Source organism: Lissotriton helveticus, chromosome 3_1, assembly GCF_964261635.1.
Source record: "Lissotriton helveticus chromosome 3_1, aLisHel1.1, whole genome shotgun sequence".
Taxonomy (NCBI): Eukaryota; Metazoa; Chordata; class Amphibia; order Caudata; family Salamandridae; genus Lissotriton; species Lissotriton helveticus.
In genome coordinates this window covers 2,018,485,421-2,018,505,365 of record NC_136061.1, presented here as the reverse complement: position 1 = coordinate 2,018,505,365, position 19,945 = coordinate 2,018,485,421, and the positions used below count along the sequence as shown (strand labels likewise).

The window sequence follows — 19,945 nt, the reverse complement described above, 5'->3', positions numbered from 1 at the left end:
CACAGATTATAATCATCTATACAAAGAAAGAAAAATATGCCATCTAAACAAAGACGTGAAAAACTTTATAAAAAAAATGTAAGGTCGAAGAAAAAAAAAAGAGGACTCAACCAAAACAAAATCTTCAGAGAAAAAAAATAATGCTCCTGGTAAGCAAACTAAAAATTTTCTCAGGAACTTATTGAAATGTCAAAAAAAACGTGTGTTTTCAAACAAGAATAAGACACCTGTAATTAGAAAGAAGACAGTGTGTCCCTTTAAAAATGTTCGACCTGTAGAAGGAGATGATATTGTCTATAACAAAAGAAGGAGAAATCAATTGATTAAAATTAGTAGACGAATGTTTTATAATAGAATTATATCTAATTTATTAAAAAATGTAAAGAGGTATCAAAAAAAGACCGCTTTTTACAAGAAAAAAAAACATAGTTAAGATTGTGGATGAAGCATTTAAAGTGAAAAATAAATTGTTTAGTTTGGTAATGAATAGTATTCGAACACTCGATAAGGTAATCAATGTGTTCAAATCAAAATGTAAGTGGAGGAGAGTAATAAATCGGACTAATTTTTGTGATGTTTTTTCTGGAGAATGGAAGCATAGTTCAAGTTGTGAGCCATTTTTTAATGAAGAAAGTTACTTTCAGGATAATGATTTGGTGCATGCAGTTGACACCAGTGTTCGAGCATATGAGGTGAAGGACGGTTGTCCGGTTGAAAAAGAAGAGATTGTGCCTAGAAATACAGAAGAGGTGTTAGCTGATGAAGTTTTAGGTAGATGTCCTAAGGCTCCAGTGTATACTTGGAATTGTAGTAGTATTTGTAGTGTGCGACAGGATTCAATTTATTTGTTTCGCAGTTTTTTACGGACATATACTAAGAAAAGTGTGAAACAAAAAATGAAAATTTTACAAGAGATAGATCCTTGTAGAGTGAGAGAAAAAACAGGTTTGCAAGGGCATTCACTGGCTTGTCTTTCAAGAAAAGTATGTCAGAGTGTTTTTCACCATTTTAGGATGTTAGCAGTGCATCATAATAAAGTGAGGAAGTTAGTGAGAAGGTTGTATTATGCAAAAAGTCCAGCACTTAAACTAAAACAGTTAAACAGTGCTCTTTTGCATGGAACTGAATTAGATGTCAAAAACATTTGTGATGAAATTGAGTTTTGTTACTTTGGTGAAAAAGAGGTCAGTGCAGAAATTGATACAGTAATAGAAGGTAATGTAGAGATTATAAGTACAGAAACATTTGAAAATGAAAGGTCAATTCAAGTGAAAGGCCTAATTTTACTTGTGTGTGTTGTCGACGAACTCATTATAAGCATCAGACTAGATTAGTTGATTTATATGTAAAAAGCGAAAAGATAAATAATAATGAGGGGAAGGATTTTGCAACTTATTTGTTGGTTGAAAATTGTTTTGATTTGGGTTCTGATCAACGTATTTGTAAATATTGTTATAATAAATTAAATGAAAACAGAATGCCTGCTAGAGCTGTTCATAATAATCTGGAGTTGGTAGACATTCCGTCTGAATTGATGGATTTAAATACCTATGAGTCTATTCTGATTCAATGTGTGCATCCTTTTCAGGCTATTGTTCGCATGGAGCCTAAGACAGGGAAATTGCCTCCTTCAGATTTACAGGGAGGATTAAAGGAAGAGTTGTTTATTTGCCTCTAGATTTTAAGAAAAATATTGATGCAATTGGTGTCGAAAAAGTAGAAGAGGAACCTCTGGTTATTCTAGTTAATGGCGTTCCTACTAAGAGTAAGAAAATCTGGCAAGAATTAGTGGATGTTAGGAAAGTCAAAAAGGCAACGTTGTCAGTACTATAAAAATGTGTATGTGGGAGAAGAGGAAACAACTGTACAGGACGACACTGATGTCTCTGCTGGGCAAATAGAAAAAGGTGATGTCTCTAGAAGTGAAGAAATTTATGAACATTATAGTGTTCATCCATTGCATTCCAAAGAAGTAATGGGGAATGCTGTTGACTTGTTTCAGATGAAAAAAGCCGAAGGAAGTCCCATTAGTGTATGGGAAGAAAGTTTGGAAGCTCGTTGTTTTCCACAGTTATTTCCAACAGGTGAAGGTGGACGATATGACGACCGACCTGTTCAAATTCCTGCATCTGAATACCGGACTTCAAGATTATATGCGGAAGATCCAAGGTTTCGTCAATGCATTCCATATTTGTTACATCTACTGTTTGAGAGTGATTTGTCTGGACTTTCCTATGCAGTAAACCATATACCCATCAGTGTCATCTTAGGCACAACGACCAGGATGTTACATGTAATATACCATGTCGTTTAAAAACATTTACTTCCATATTTGTAAAGACATCAACTAAGAATATAATTTACCCAGATCCATTTAAAATCGGTATACAACCTTTACCACGCATTTTTTACCACGCACTACCATTACAACGCGGTTTTTACCACGCATACCATTACAACGCATTGCGCTGGGGGGCGCTCTAGGATAGGGAATAGGTTAATTTACTATCCAATAACCTTCCCTAGTGTCCACGGGGACTGGAGTTGGAATAGTAAATTAAACTATTCACTATCCAGCACCCCAAAGCGCTATGCGTTGTAATGGTATGCGTGGTAAAAACCGCGTTGTAATGGTATGCGTTGTAAAAGTATGCGTTGTAACGTCATACATCCTTTAAAATCAAGCTTGACTCACAGTGTGATCTTAGGCACATGACCAGGATGTTACATGTAATCTTCCACATCTGTCTCTGCAAGCAGTATGTGTGTTTCTGCTCATAATATTTCACTGTATCTACAGGCCAAAAACAGGCACCTATATATAAGCAAGACATAACATTAATTTCTCATTACATGTAACATCCTGGTCATGTGCCTAAGATCACACTGTGAGTGATGCTTGATGCACCCATCAGTGTGATCTTAGACACATGTCCACGATGTTACATGTAATCTACCATGTCTTTAAAAACATGTACTTCCATATTTTTAAAGACATCAACTAATCACATTATTCACCCAGATCCTTTTAAAATCAAGATTGACTCACAGTGTGATCTTAGGCATATGACCAGCATGTTACATGTAATCTACCATGTCTGTCCCTGCAAGCAGTATGTGTGTTTCTGGTCATATTATTTCACTGTCTCTACAGGCCAAAAACAGGCCACCTATATATAAGCAAGGCAATAACATTAATTTCTCATTACATGTAACATCCTGGTCATGTGCCTAAGATCACACTGTGAGTGAAGCTTGATTCAGCCATCAGTGTGATCTTAGGCACATTACCAGCATGTTACATGTAACCTACCATGTTCTTAAAAAACATGTACTTCCATATTTTTAAAGATATCAACTAAGCATATTATTCACCCAGATCCATTTAAAATCAAGCTTGACTCACAGTGTGATCTTAGGCACATGACCAGGATGTAACATATAATCTACCATGGCTGTCTCTGCATGCAATATGTGTGTATCTGCTCATACTATTTCACTGTCTCTACAGGCCAAAAACAGGCCACCTATATATAAGCAATACATAATATTAATTAGTAAATCGTTTTTGACACAAAGCAAAGCACATGTAATGTAAATCGGCCTTTTGTTGTATACTAGTGTTTATATCGTTTACTTATTGTAATTGCTATGTAATATGTTTGTAGTGGTCTATAATATATTATTTTTTCTTTACCACAGATTATAATCATCTATACAAAGAAAGAAAAATATGCCATCTAAACAAAGACGTGAAAAACTTTATAAAAAAAATGTAAGGTCTAAGAAAAAAAAAAAGAGGACTCAACCAAAACAAAATCTTCAGAGAAAAAAAATAATGCTCCTGGTAAGCAAACTAAAAATTTTCTCAGGAACTTATTGAAATGTCAAAAAAAACGTGTGTTTTCAAACAAGAATAAGACACCTGTAATTAGAAAGAAGACAGTGTGTCCCTTTAAAAATGTTCGACCTGTAGAAGGAGATGATATTGTCTATAACAAAAGAAGGAGAAATCAATTGATTAAAATTAGTAGACGAATGTTTTATAATAGAATTATATCTAATTTATTAAAAAATGTAAAGAGGTATCAAAAAAAGACCGCTTTTTACAAGAAAAAAAAACAGTTAAGATTGTGGATGAAGCATTTAAAGTGAAAAATAAATTGTTTAGTTTGGTAATGAATAGTATTCGAACACTCGATAAGGTAATCAATGTGTTCAAATCAAAATGTAAGTGGAGGAGAGTAATTAATCGGACTAATTTTTGTGATGTTTTTTCTGGAGAATGGAAGCATAGTTCAAGTTGTGAGCCATTTTTTAATGAAGAAAGTTACTTTCAGGATAATGATTTGGTGCATGCAGTTGACACCAGTGTTCGAGCATATGAGGTGAAGGACGGTTGTCCGGTTGAAAAAGAAGAGATTGTGCCTAGAAATACAGAAGAGGTGTTAGCTGATGAAGTTTTAGGTAGATGTCCTAAGGCTCCAGTGTATACTTGGAATTGTAGTAGTATTTGTAGTGTGCGACAGGATTCAATTTATTTGTTTCTCAGTTTTTTACGGACATATACTAAGAAAAGTGTGAAACAAAAAATGAAAATTTTACAAGAGATAGATCCTTGTAGAGTGAGAGAAAAAACAGGTTTGCAAGGGCATTCACTGGCTTGTCTTTCAAGAAAAGTATGTCAGAGTGTTTTTCACCATTTTAGGATGTTAGCAGTGCATCATAATAAAGTGAGGAAGTTAGTGAGAAGGTTGTATTATGCAAAAAGTCCAGCACTTAAACTAAAACAGTTAAACAGTGCTCTTTTGCATGGAACTGAATTAGATGTCAAAAACATTTGTGATGAAATTGAGTTTTGTTACTTTGGTGAAAAAGAGGTCAGTGCAGAAATTGATACAGTAATAGAAGGTAATGTAGAAGAGAATGTAGAGATTATAAGTACAGAAACATTTGAAAATGAAAGGTCAATTCAAGTGAAAGGCCTAATTTTACTTGTGTGTGTTGTCGACGAACTCATTATAAGCATCAGACTAGATTAGTTGATTTATATGTAAAAAGCGAAAAGATAAATAATAATGAGGGGAAGGATTTTGCAACTTATTTGTTGGTTGAAAATTGTTTTGATTTGGGTTCTGATCAACGTATTTGTAAATATTGTTATAATAAATTAAATGAAAACAGAATGCCTGCTAGAGCTGTTCATAATAATCTGGAGTTGGTAGACATTCCGTCTGAATTGATGGATTTAAATACCTATGAGTCTATTCTGATTCAATGTGTGCATCCTTTTCAGGCTATTGTTCGCATGGAGCCTAAGACAGGGAAATTGCCTCCTTCAGATTTACAGGGAGGATTAAAGGAAGAGTTGTTTATTTGCCTCTAGATTTTAAGAAAAATATTGATACAATTGGTGTCGAAAAAGTAGAAGAGGAACCTCTGGTTATTCTAGTTAATGGCGTTCCTACTAAGAGTAAGAAAATCTGGCAAGAATTAGTGGATGTTAGGAAAGTCAAAAAGGCAACGTTGTCAGTACTATAAAAATGTGTATGTGGGAGAAGAGGAAACAACTGTACAGGACGACACTGATGTCTCTGCTGGGCAAATAGAAAAAGGTGATGTCTCTAGAAGTGAAGAAATTTATGAACATTATAGTGTTCATCCATTGCATTCCAAAGAAGTAATGGGGAATGCTGTTGACTTGTTTCAGATGAAAAAAGCCGAAGGAAGTCCCATTAGTGTATGGGAAGAAAGTTTGGAAGCTCGTTGTTTTCCACAGTTATTTCCAACAGGTGAAGGTGGACGATATGACGACCGACCTGTTCAAATTCCTGCATCTGAATACCGGACTTCAAGATTATATGCAGAAGATCCAAGGTTTCGTCAATGCATTCCATATTTGTTACATCTACTGTTTGAGAGTGATTTGTCTGGACTTTCCTATGCAGTAAACCATATACCCATCAGTGTCATCTTAGGCACAACGACCAGGATGTTACATGTAATATACCATGTCGTTTAAAAACATTTACTTCCATATTTGTAAAGACATCAACTAAGAATATAATTTACCCAGATCCATTTAAAATCGGTATACAACCTTTACCACGCATTTTTTACCACGCACTACCATTACAACGCGGTTTTTACCACGCATACCATTACAACGCATTGCGCTGGGGGGCGCTCTAGGATAGGGAATAGGTTAATTTACTATCCAATAACCTTCCCTAGTGTCCACGGGGACTGGAGTTGGAATAGTAAATTAAACTATTCACTATCCAGCACCCCAAAGCGCTGTGCGTTGTAATGGTATGCGTGGTAAAAACCGCGTTGTAATGGTATGCGTTGTAAAAGTATGCGTTGTAACGTCATACATCCTTTAAAATCAAGCTTGACTCACAGTGTGATCTTAGGCACATGACCAGGATGTTACATGTAATCTTCCACATCTGTCTCTGCAAGCAGTATGTGTGTTTCTGCTCATAATATTTCACTGTATCTACAGGCCAAAAACAGGCACCTATATATAAGCAAGACATAACATTAATTTCTCATTACATGTAACATCCTGGTCATGTGCCTAAGATCACACTGTGAGTGATGCTTGATGCACCCATCAGTGTGATCTTAGACACATGTCCACGATGTTACATGTAATCTACCATGTCTTTAAAAACATGTACTTCCATATTTTTAAAGACATCAACTAATCACATTATTCACCCAGATCCTTTTAAAATCAAGATTGACTCACAGTGTGATCTTAGGCATATGACCAGCATGTTACATGTAATCTACCATGTCTGTCCCTGCAAGCAGTATGTGTGTTTCTGGTCATATTATTTCACTGTCTCTACAGGCCAAAAACAGGCCACCTATATATAAGCAAGGCAATAACATTAATTTCTCATTACATGTAACATCCTGGTCATGTGCCTAAGATCACACTGTGAGTGAAGCTTGATTCAGCCATCAGTGTGATCTTAGGCACATTACCAGCATGTTACATGTAACCTACCATGTTCTTAAAAAACATGTACTTCCATATTTTTAAAGATATCAACTAAGCATATTATTCACCCAGATCCATTTAAAATCAAGCTTGACTCACAGTGTGATCTTAGGCACATGACCAGGATGTAACATATAATCTACCATGGCTGTCTCTGCATGCAATATGTGTGTATCTGCTCATACTATTTCACTGTCTCTACAGGCCAAAAACAGGCCACCTATATATAAGCAATACATAATATTAATTAGTAAATCGTTTTTGACACAAAGCAAAGCACATGTAATGTAAATCGGCCTTTTGTTGTATACTAGTGTTTATATCGTTTACTTATTGTAATTGCTATGTAATATGTTTGTAGTGGTCTATAATATATTATTTTTTCTTTACCACAGATTATAATCATCTATACAAAGAAAGAAAAATATGCCATCTAAACAAAGACGTGAAAAACTTTATAAAAAAAATGTAAGGTCTAAGAAAAAAAAAAGAGGACTCAACCAAAACAAAATCTTCAGAGAAAAAAAATAATGCTCCTGGTAAGCAAACTAAAAATTTTCTCAGGAACTTATTGAAATGTCAAAAAAAACGTGTGTTTTCAAACAAGAATAAGACACCTGTAATTAGAAAGAAGTCCCATTTAAAAATGTTCGACCTGTAGAAGGAGATGATATTGTCTATAACAAAAGAAGGAGAAATCAATTGATTAAAATTAGTAGACGAATGTTTTATAATAGAATTATATCTAATTTATTAAAAAATGTAAAGAGGTATCAAAAAAAGACCGCTTTTTACAAGAAAAAAAAACAGTTAAGATTGTGGATGAAGCATTTAAAGTGAAAAATAAATTGTTTAGTTTGGTAATGAATAGTATTCGAACACTCGATAAGGTAATCAATGTGTTCAAATCAAAATGTAAGTGGAGGAGAGTAATTAATCGGACTAATTTTTGTGATGTTTTTTCTGGAGAATGGAAGCATAGTTCAAGTTGTGAGCCATTTTTTAATGAAGAAAGTTACTTTCAGGATAATGATTTGGTGCATGCAGTTGACACCAGTGTTCGAGCATATGAGGTGAAGGACGGTTGTCCGGTTGAAAAAGAAGAGATTGTGCCTAGAAATACAGAAGAGGTGTTAGCTGATGAAGTTTTAGGTAGATGTCCTAAGGCTCCAGTGTATACTTGGAATTGTAGTAGTATTTGTAGTGTGCGACAGGATTCAATTTATTTGTTTCTCAGTTTTTTACGGACATATACTAAGAAAAGTGTGAAACAAAAAATGAAAATTTTACAAGAGATAGATCCTTGTAGAGTGAGAGAAAAAACAGGTTTGCAAGGGCATTCACTGGCTTGTCTTTCAAGAAAAGTATGTCAGAGTGTTTTTCACCATTTTAGGATGTTAGCAGTGCATCATAATAAAGTGAGGAAGTTAGTGAGAAGGTTGTATTATGCAAAAAGTCCAGCACTTAAACTAAAACAGTTAAACAGTGCTCTTTTGCATGGAACTGAATTAGATGTCAAAAACATTTGTGATGAAATTGAGTTTTGTTACTTTGGTGAAAAAGAGGTCAGTGCAGAAATTGATACAGTAATAGAAGGTAATGTAGAAGAGAATGTAGAGATTATAAGTACAGAAACATTTGAAAATGAAAGGTCAATTCAAGTGAAAGGCCTAATTTTACTTGTGTGTGTTGTCGACGAACTCATTATAAGCATCAGACTAGATTAGTTGATTTATATGTAAAAAGCGAAAAGATAAATAATAATGAGGGGAAGGATTTTGCAACTTATTTGTTGGTTGAAAATTGTTTTGATTTGGGTTCTGATCAACGTATTTGTAAATATTGTTATAATAAATTAAATGAAAACAGAATGCCTGCTAGAGCTGTTCATAATAATCTGGAGTTGGTAGACATTCCGTCTGAATTGATGGATTTAAATACCTATGAGTCTATTCTGATTCAATGTGTGCATCCTTTTCAGGCTATTGTTCGCATGGAGCCTAAGACAGGGAAATTGCCTCCTTCAGATTTACAGGGAGGATTAAAGGAAGAGTTGTTTATTTGCCTCTAGATTTTAAGAAAAATATTGATACAATTGGTGTCGAAAAAGTAGAAGAGGAACCTCTGGTTATTCTAGTTAATGGCGTTCCTACTAAGAGTAAGAAAATCTGGCAAGAATTAGTGGATGTTAGGAAAGTCAAAAAGGCAACGTTGTCAGTACTATAAAAATGTGTATGTGGGAGAAGAGGAAACAACTGTACAGGACGACACTGATGTCTCTGCTGGGCAAATAGAAAAAGGTGATGTCTCTAGAAGTGAAGAAATTTATGAACATTATAGTGTTCATCCATTGCATTCCAAAGAAGTAATGGGGAATGCTGTTGACTTGTTTCAGATGAAAAAAGCCGAAGGAAGTCCCATTAGTGTATGGGAAGAAAGTTTGGAAGCTCGTTGTTTTCCACAGTTATTTCCAACAGGTGAAGGTGGACGATATGACGACCGACCTGTTCAAATTCCTGCATCTGAATACCGGACTTCAAGATTATATGCAGAAGATCCAAGGTTTCGTCAATGCATTCCATATTTGTTCCATCTACTGTTTGAGAGTGATTTGTCTGGACTTTCCTATGCAGTAAACCATATACCCATCAGTGTCATCTTAGGCACAACGACCAGGATGTTACATGTAATATACCATGTCGTTTAAAAACATTTACTTCCATATTTGTAAAGACATCAACTAAGAATATAATTTACCCAGATCCATTTAAAATCGGTATACAACCTTTACCACGCATTTTTTACCACGCACTACCATTACAACGCGGTTTTTACCACGCATACCATTACAACGCATTGCGCTGGGGGGCGCTCTAGGATAGGGAATAGGTTAATTTACTATCCAATAACCTTCCCTAGTGTCCACGGGGACTGGAGTTGGAATAGTAAATTAAACTATTCACTATCCAGCACCCCAAAGCGCTATGCGTTGTAATGGTATGCGTGGTAAAAACCGCGTTGTAATGGTATGCGTTGTAAAAGTATGCGTTGTAACGTCATACATCCTTTAAAATCAAGCTTGACTCACAGTGTGATCTTAGGCACATGACCAGGATGTTACATGTAATCTTCCACATCTGTCTCTGCAAGCAGTATGTGTGTTTCTGCTCATAATATTTCACTGTATCTACAGGCCAAAAACAGGCACCTATATATAAGCAAGACATAACATTAATTTCTCATTACATGTAACATCCTGGTCATGTGCCTAAGATCACACTGTGAGTGATGCTTGATGCACCCATCAGTGTGATCTTAGACACATGTCCACGATGTTACATGTAATCTACCATGTCTTTAAAAACATGTACTTCCATATTTTTAAAGACATCAACTAATCACATTATTCACCCAGATCCTTTTAAAATCAAGATTGACTCACAGTGTGATCTTAGGCATATGACCAGCATGTTACATGTAATCTACCATGTCTGTCCCTGCAAGCAGTATGTGTGTTTCTGGTCATATTATTTCACTGTCTCTACAGGCCAAAAACAGGCCACCTATATATAAGCAAGGCAATAACATTAATTTCTCATTACATGTAACATCCTGGTCATGTGCCTAAGATCACACTGTGAGTGAAGCTTGATTCAGCCATCAGTGTGATCTTAGGCACATTACCAGCATGTTACATGTAACCTACCATGTTCTTAAAAAACATGTACTTCCATATTTTTAAAGATATCAACTAAGCATATTATTCACCCAGATCCATTTAAAATCAAGCTTGACTCACAGTGTGATCTTAGGCACATGACCAGGATGTAACATATAATCTACCATGGCTGTCTCTGCATGCAATATGTGTGTATCTGCTCATACTATTTCACTGTCTCTACAGGCCAAAAACAGGCCACCTATATATAAGCAATACATAATATTAATTAGTAAATCGTTTTTGACACAAAGCAAAGCACATGTAATGTAAATCGGCCTTTTGTTGTATACTAGTGTTTATATCGTTTACTTATTGTAATTGCTATGTAATATGTTTGTAGTGGTCTATAATATATTATTTTTTCTTTACCACAGATTATAATCATCTATACAAAGAAAGAAAAATATGCCATCTAAACAAAGACGTGAAAAACTTTATAAAAAAAATGTAAGGTCTAAGAAAAAAAAAAGAGGACTCAACCAAAACAAAATCTTCAGAGAAAAAAAATAATGCTCCTGGTAAGCAAACTAAAAATTTTCTCAGGAACTTATTGAAATGTCAAAAAAAACGTGTGTTTTCAAACAAGAATAAGACACCTGTAATTAGAAAGAAGACAGTGTGTCCCTTTAAAAATGTTCGACCTGTAGAAGGAGATGATATTGTCTATAACAAAAGAAGGAGAAATCAATTGATTAAAATTAGTAGACGAATGTTTTATAATAGAATTATATCTAATTTATTAAAAAATGTAAAGAGGTATCAAAAAAAGACCGCTTTTTACAAGAAAAAAAAACAGTTAAGATTATGGATGAAGCATTTAAAGTGAAAAATAAATTGTTTAGTTTGGTAATGAATAGTATTCGAACACTCGATAAGGTAATCAATGTGTTCAAATCAAAATGTAAGTGGAGGAGAGTAATTAATCGGACTAATTTTTGTGATGTTTTTTCTGGAGAATGGAAGCATAGTTCAAGTTGTGAGCCATTTTTTAATGAAGAAAGTTACTTTCAGGATAATGATTTGGTGCATGCAGTTGACACCAGTGTTCGAGCATATGAGGTGAAGGACGGTTGTCCGGTTGAAAAAGAAGAGATTGTGCCTAGAAATACAGAAGAGGTGTTAGCTGATGAAGTTTTAGGTAGATGTCCTAAGGCTCCAGTGTATACTTGGAATTGTAGTAGTATTTGTAGTGTGCGACAGGATTCAATTTATTTGTTTCTCAGTTTTTTACGGACATATACTAAGAAAAGTGTGAAACAAAAAATGAAAATTTTACAAGAGATAGATCCTTGTAGAGTGAGAGAAAAAACAGGTTTGCAAGGGCATTCACTGGCTTGTCTTTCAAGAAAAGTATGTCAGAGTGTTTTTCACCATTTTAGGATGTTAGCAGTGCATCATAATAAAGTGAGGAAGTTAGTGAGAAGGTTGTATTATGCAAAAAGTCCAGCACTTAAACTAAAACAGTTAAACAGTGCTCTTTTGCATGGAACTGAATTAGATGTCAAAAACATTTGTGATGAAATTGAGTTTTGTTACTTTGGTGAAAAAGAGGTCAGTGCAGAAATTGATACAGTAATAGAAGGTAATGTAGAGATTATAAGTACAGAAACATTTGAAAATGAAAGGTCAATTCAAGTGAAAGGCCTAATTTTACTTGTGTGTGTTGTCGACGAACTCATTATAAGCATCAGACTAGATTAGTTGATTTATATGTAAAAAGCGAAAAGATAAATAATAATGAGGGGAAGGATTTTGCAACTTATTTGTTGGTTGAAAATTGTTTTGATTTGGGTTCTGATCAACGTATTTGTAAATATTGTTATAATAAATTAAATGAAAACAGAATGCCTGCTAGAGCTGTTCATAATAATCTGGAGTTGGTAGACATTCCGTCTGAATTGATGGATTTAAATACCTATGAGTCTATTCTGATTCAATGTGTGCATCCTTTTCAGGCTATTGTTCGCATGGAGCCTAAGACAGGGAAATTGCCTCCTTCAGATTTACAGGGAGGATTAAAGGAAGAGTTGTTTATTTGCCTCTAGATTTTAAGAAAAATTTTGATACAATTGGTGTCGAAAAAGTAGAAGAGGAACCTCTGGTTATTCTAGTTAATGGCGTTCCTACTAAGAGTAAGAAAATCTGGCAAGAATTAGTGGATGTTAGGAAAGTCAAAAAGGCAACGTTGTCAGTACTATAAAAATGTGTATGTGGGAGAAGAGGAAACAACTGTACAGGACGACACTGATGTCTCTGCTGGGCAAATAGAAAAAGGTGATGTCTCTAGAAGTGAAGAAATTTATGAACATTATAGTGTTCATCCATTGCATTCCAAAGAAGTAATGGGGAATGCTGTTGACTTGTTTCAGATGAAAAAAGCCGAAGGAAGTCCCATTAGTGTATGGGAAGAAAGTTTGGAAGCTCGTTGTTTTCCACAGTTATTTCCAACAGGTGAAGGTGGACGATATGACGACCGACCTGTTCAAATTCCTGCATCTGAATACCGGACTTCAAGATTATATGCAGAAGATCCAAGGTTTCGTCAATGCATTCCATATTTGTTCCATCTACTGTTTGAGAGTGATTTGTCTGGACTTTCCTATGCAGTAAACCATATACCCATCAGTGTCATCTTAGGCACAACGACCAGGATGTTACATGTAATATACCATGTCGTTTAAAAACATTTACTTCCATATTTGTAAAGACATCAACTAAGAATATAATTTACCCAGATCCATTTAAAATCGGTATACAACCTTTACCACGCATTTTTTACCACGCACTACCATTACAACGCGGTTTTTACCACGCATACCATTACAACGCATTGCGCTGGGGGGCGCTCTAGGATAGGGAATAGGTTAATTTACTATCCAATAACCTTCCCTAGTGTCCACGGGGACTGGAGTTGGAATAGTAAATTAAACTATTCACTATCCAGCACCCCAAAGCGCTATGCGTTGTAATGGTATGCGTGGTAAAAACCGCGTTGTAATGGTATGCGTTGTAAAAGTATGCGTTGTAACGTCATACATCCTTTAAAATCAAGCTTGACTCACAGTGTGATCTTAGGCACATGACCAGGATGTTACATGTAATCTTCCACATCTGTCTCTGCAAGCAGTATGTGTGTTTCTGCTCATAATATTTCACTGTATCTACAGGCCAAAAACAGGCACCTATATATAAGCAAGACATAACATTAATTTCTCATTACATGTAACATCCTGGTCATGTGCCTAAGATCACACTGTGAGTGATGCTTGATGCACCCATCAGTGTGATCTTAGACACATGTCCACGATGTTACATGTAATCTACCATGTCTTTAAAAACATGTACTTCCATATTTTTAAAGACATCAACTAATCACATTATTCACCCAGATCCTTTTAAAATCAAGATTGACTCACAGTGTGATCTTAGGCATATGACCAGCATGTTACATGTAATCTACCATGTCTGTCCCTGCAAGCAGTATGTGTGTTTCTGGTCATATTATTTCACTGTCTCTACAGGCCAAAAACAGGCCACCTATATATAAGCAAGACATAACATTAATTTCTCATTACATGTAACATCCTGGTCATGTGCCTAAGATCACACTGTGAGTGAAGCTTGATTCAGCCATCAGTGTGATCTTAGGCACATTACCAGCATGTTACATGTAACCTACCATGTTCTTAAAAAACATGTACTTCCATATTTTTAAAGATATCAACTAAGCATATTATTCACCCAGATCCATTTAAAATCAAGCTTGACTCACAGTGTGATCTTAGGCACATGACCAGGATGTAACATATAATCTACCATGGCTGTCTCTGCATGCAATATGTGTGTATCTGCTCATACTATTTCACTGTCTCTACAGGCCAAAAACAGGCCACCTATATATAAGCAATACATAATATTAATTAGTAAATCGTTTTTGACACAAAGCAAAGCACATGTAATGTAAATCGGCCTTTTGTTGTATACTAGTGTTTATATCGTTTACTTATTGTAATTGCTATGTAATATGTTTGTAGTGGTCTATAATATATTATTTTTTCTTTACCACAGATTATAATCATCTATACAAAGAAAGAAAAATATGCCATCTAAACAAAGACGTGAAAAACTTTATAAAAAAAATGTAAGGTCTAAGAAAAAAAAAAGAGGACTCAACCAAAACAAAATCTTCAGAGAAAAAAAATAATGCTCCTGGTAAGCAAACTAAAAATGTTCTCAGGAACTTATTTAAATGTCAAAAAAAACGTGTGTTTTCAAACAAGAATAAGACACCTGTAATTAGAAAGAAGACAGTGTGTCCCTTTAAAAATGTTCGACCTGTAGAAGGAGATGATATTGTCTATAACAAAAGAAGGAGAAATCAATTGATTAAAATTAGTAGACGAATGTTTTATAATAGAATTATATCTAATTTATTAAAAAATGTAAAGAGGTATCAAAAAAAGACCGCTTTTTACAAGAAAAAAAAACAGTTAAGATTGTGGATGAAGCATTTAAAGTGAAAAATAAATTGTTTAGTTTGGTAATGAATAGTATTCGAACACTCGATAAGGTAATCAATGTGTTCAAATCAAAATGTAAGTGGAGGAGAGTAATTAATCGGACTAATTTTTGTGATGTTTTTTCTGGAGAATGGAAGCATAGTTCAAGTTGTGAGCCATTTTTTAATGAAGAAAGTTACTTTCAGGATAATGATTTGGTGCATGCAGTTGACACCAGTGTTCGAGCATATGAGGTGAAGGACGGTTGTCCGGTTGAAAAAGAAGAGATTGTGCCTAGAAATACAGAAGAGGTGTTAGCTGATGAAGTTTTAGGTAGATGTCCTAAGGCTCCAGTGTATACTTGGAATTGTAGTAGTATTTGTAGTGTGCGACAGGATTCAATTTATTTGTTTCTCAGTTTTTTACGGACATATACTAAGAAAAGTGTGAAACAAAAAATGAAAATTTTACAAGAGATAGATCCTTGTAGAGTGAGAGAAAAAACAGGTTTGCAAGGGCATTCACTGGCTTGTCTTTCAAGAAAAGTATGTCAGAGTGTTTTTCACCATTTTAGGATGTTAGCAGTGCATCATAATACAGTGAGGAAGTTAGTGAGAAGGTTGTATTATGCAAAAAGTCCAGCACTTAAACTAAAACAGTTAAACAGTGCTCTTTTGCATGGAACTGAATTAGATGTCAAAAACATTTGTGATGAAATTGAGTTTTGTTACTTTGGTGAAAAAGAGGTCAGTGCAGAAATTGATACAGTAATAGAAGGTAATGTAGAGATTATAAGTACAGAAACATTTGAAAATGAAAGGTCAATTCAAGTGAAAGGCCTAATTTTACTTGTGTGTGTTGTCGACGAACTCATTATAAGCATCAGACTAGATTAGTTGATTTATATGTAAAAAGCGAAAAGATAAATAATAATGAGGGGAAGGATTTTGCAACTTATTTGTTGGTTGAAAATTGTTTTGATTTGGGTTCTGATCAACGTATTTGTAAATATTGTTATAATAAATTAAATGAAAACAGAATGCCTGCTAGAGCTGTTCATAATAATCTGGAGTTGGTAGACATTCCGTCTGAATTGATGGATTTAAATACCTATGAGTCTATTCTGATTCAATGTGTGCATCCTTTTCAGGCTATTGTTCGCATGGAGCCTAAGACAGGGAAATTGCCTCCTTCAGATTTACAGGGAGGATTAAAGGAAGAGTTGTTTATTTGCCTCTAGATTTTAAGAAAAATATTGATACAATTGGTGTCGAAAAAGTAGAAGAGGAACCTCTGGTTATTCTAGTTAATGGCGTTCCTACTAAGAGTAAGAAAATCTGGCAAGAATTAGTGGATGTTAGGAAAGTCAAAAAGGCAACGTTGTCAGTACTATAAAAATGTGTATGTGGGAGAAGAGGAAACAACTGTACAGGACGACACTGATGTCTCTGCTGGGCAAATAGAAAAAGGTGATGTCTCTAGAAGTGAAGAAATTTATGAACATTATAGTGTTCATCCATTGCATTCCAAAGAAGTAATGGGGAATGCTGTTGACTTGTTTCAGATGAAAAAAGCCGAAGGAAGTCCCATTAGTGTATGGGAAGAAAGTTTGGAAGCTCGTTGTTTTCCACAGTTATTTCCAACAGGTGAAGGTGGACGATATGACGACCGACCTGTTCAAATTCCTGCATCTGAATACCGGACTTCAAGATTATATGCAGAAGATCCAAGGTTTCGTCAATGCATTCCATATTTGTTCCATCTACTGTTTGAGAGTGATTTGTCTGGACTTTCCTATGCAGTAAACCATATACCCATCAGTGTCATCTTAGGCACAACGACCAGGATGTTACATGTAATATACCATGTCGTTTAAAAACATTTACTTCCATATTTGTAAAGACATCAACTAAGAATATAATTTACCCAGATCCATTTAAAATCAAGCTTGACTCACAGTGTGATCTTAGGCACATGACCAGGATGTTACATGTAATCTTCCACATCTGTCTCTGCAAGCAGTATGTGTGTTTCTGCTCATAATATTTCACTGTATCTACAGGCCAAAAACAGGCACCTATATATAAGCAAGACATAACATTAATTTCTCATTACATGTAACATCCTGGTCATGTGCCTAAGATCACACTGTGAGTGATGCTTGATGCACCCATCAGTGTGATCTTAGACACATGTCCACGATGTTACATGTAATCTACCATGTCTTTAAAAACATGTACTTCCATATTTTTAAAGACATCAACTAATCACATTATTCACCCAGATCCTTTTAAAATCAAGATTGACTCACAGTGTGATCTTAGGCATATGACCAGTATGTTACATGTAATCTACCATGTCTGTCCCTGCAAGCAGTATGTGTGTTTCTGGTCATATTATTTCACTGTCTCTACAGGCCAAAAACAGGCCACCTATATATAAGCAAGACATAACATTAATTTCTCATGACATGTAACATCCTGGTCATGTGCCTAAGATCACACTGTGAGTGAAGCTTGATGCACCCATCAGTGTGATCTTAGACACATGTCCACGATGTTACATGTAATCTACCATGTCTTCAAAAACATGTACTTCCATATTTTTAAAGACATCAACTAATCACATTATTCACCCAGATCCTTTTAAAATCAAGATTGACTCACAGTGTGATCTTGGGCACATGACCAGCATGTTACATGTAATCTACCATGTCTGTCTCTGCAAGCAGTATGTGTGTTTCTGGTCATATTATTTCACTGTCTCTACAGGCCAAAAACAGGCCACCTATATATAAGCAAGACATAACATTAATTTCTCATTACATGTAACATCCTGGTCATGTGCCTAAGATCACACTGTGAGTGAAGCTTGATTCAGCCATCAGTGTGATCTTAGGCACATTACCAGCATGTTACATGTAACCTACCATGTTCTTAAAAAACATGTACTTCCATATTTTTAAAGATATCAACTAAGCATATTATTCACCCAGATCCATTTAAAATCAAGCTTGACTCACAGTGTGATCTTAGGCACATGACCAGGATGTAACATATAATCTACCATGGCTGTCTCTGCATGCAATATGTGTGTATCTGCTCATACTATTTCACTGTCTCTACAGGCCAAAAACAGGCCACCTATATATAAGCAATACATAATATTAATTAGTAAATCGTTTTTGACACAAATCAAAGCACATGTAATGTAAATCGGCCTTTTGTTGTATACTAGTGTTTATATCGTTTACTTATTGTAATTGCTATGTAATATGTTTGTAGTGGTCTATAATATATTATTTTTTCTTTACCACAGATTATAATCATCTATACAAAGAAACAAAAATATGCCATCTAAACAAAGACGTGAAAAACTTTATAAAAAAAATGTAAGGTCTAAGAAAAAAAAAAAAGAGGACTCAACCAAAACAAAATCTTCAGAGAAAAAAAATAATGCTCCTGGTAAGCAAACTAAAAATTTTCTCAGGAACTTATTGAAATGTCAAAAAAAACGTGTGTTTTCAAACAAGAATAAGACACCTGTAATTAGAAAGAAGACAGTGTGTCCCTTTAAAAATGTTCGACCTGTAGAAGGAGATGATATTGTCTATAACAAAAGAAGGAGAAATCAATTGATTAAAATTAGTAGACGAATGTTTTATAATAGAATTATATCTAATTTATTAAAAAATGTAAAGAGGTATCAAAAAAAGACCGCTTTTTACAAGAAAAAAAAACAGTTAAGATTGTGGATGAAGCATTTAAAGTGAAAAATAAATTGTTTAGTTTGGTAATGAATAGTATTCGAACACTCGATAAGGTAATCAATGTGTTCAAATCAAAATGTAAGTGGAGGAGAGTAATTAATCGGACTAATTTTTGTGATGTTTTTTCTGGAGAATGGAAGCATAGTTCAAGTTGTGAGCCATTTTTTAATGAAGAAAGTTACTTTCAGGATAATGATTTGGTGCATGCAGTTGACACCAGTGTTCGAGCATATGAGGTGAAGGACGGTTGTCCGGTTGAAAAAGAAGAGATTGTGCCTAGAAATACAGAAGAGGTGTTAGCTGATGAAGTTTTAGGTAGATGTCCTAAGGCTCCAGTGTATACTTGGAATTGTAGTAGTATTTGTAGTGTGCGACAGGATTCAATTTATTTGTTTCTCAGTTTTTTACGGACATATACTAAGAAAAGTGTGAAACAAAAAATGAAAATTTTACAAGAGATAGATCCTTGTAGAGTGAGAGAAAAAACAGGTTTGCAAGGGCATTCACTGGCTTGTCTTTCAAGAAAAGTATGTCAGAGTGTTTTTCACCATTTTAGGATGTTAGCAGTGCATCATAATAAAGTGAGGAAGTTAGTGAGAAGGTTGTATTATGCAAAAAGTCCAGCACTTAAACTAAAACAGTTAAACAGTGCTCTTTTGCATGGAACTGAATTAGATGTCAAAAACATTTGTGATGAAATTGAGTTTTGTTACTTTGGTGAAAAAGAGGTCAGTGCAGAAATTGATACAGTAATAGAAGGTAATGTAGAGATTATAAGTACAGAAACATTTGAAAATGAAAGGTCAATTCAAGTGAAAGGCCTAATTTTACTTGTGTGTGTTGTCGACGAACTCATTATAAGCATCAGACTAGATTAGTTGATTTATATGTAAAAAGCGAAAAGATAAATAATAATGAGGGGAAGGATTTTGCAACTTATT

The 19,945-nt window shown here is 34.8% G+C and overlaps 1 long non-coding RNA gene across 7 annotated transcripts in view; it reads left to right on the top strand.

Annotated features, from left to right (window-relative positions):
- LOC144824073 (uncharacterized) overlaps nt 1-19,945 on the top strand; it is a 347,831-nt gene that overhangs the window by 51,847 nt on the left and 276,039 nt on the right. For 3 of the 7 annotated variants that reach the window (XR_013608889.1, XR_013608888.1, XR_013608883.1), the window contains exons 2-11: nt 6-149; nt 3,703-3,847; nt 5,711-5,877; nt 7,411-7,554; nt 9,411-9,577; nt 11,111-11,254; nt 13,106-13,272; nt 14,805-14,948; nt 16,800-16,966; nt 18,554-18,699. This is a non-coding gene — a long non-coding RNA (uncharacterized LOC144824073). The remainder of the gene's footprint in view (nt 1-5; nt 150-3,702; nt 3,848-5,710; nt 5,878-7,410; nt 7,555-9,410; nt 9,578-11,110; nt 11,255-13,105; nt 13,273-14,804; nt 14,949-16,799; nt 16,967-18,553; nt 18,700-19,945) is intronic. The other 4 variants (XR_013608887.1, XR_013608884.1, XR_013608886.1 and 1 more) reach the window with 4 other exon arrangements.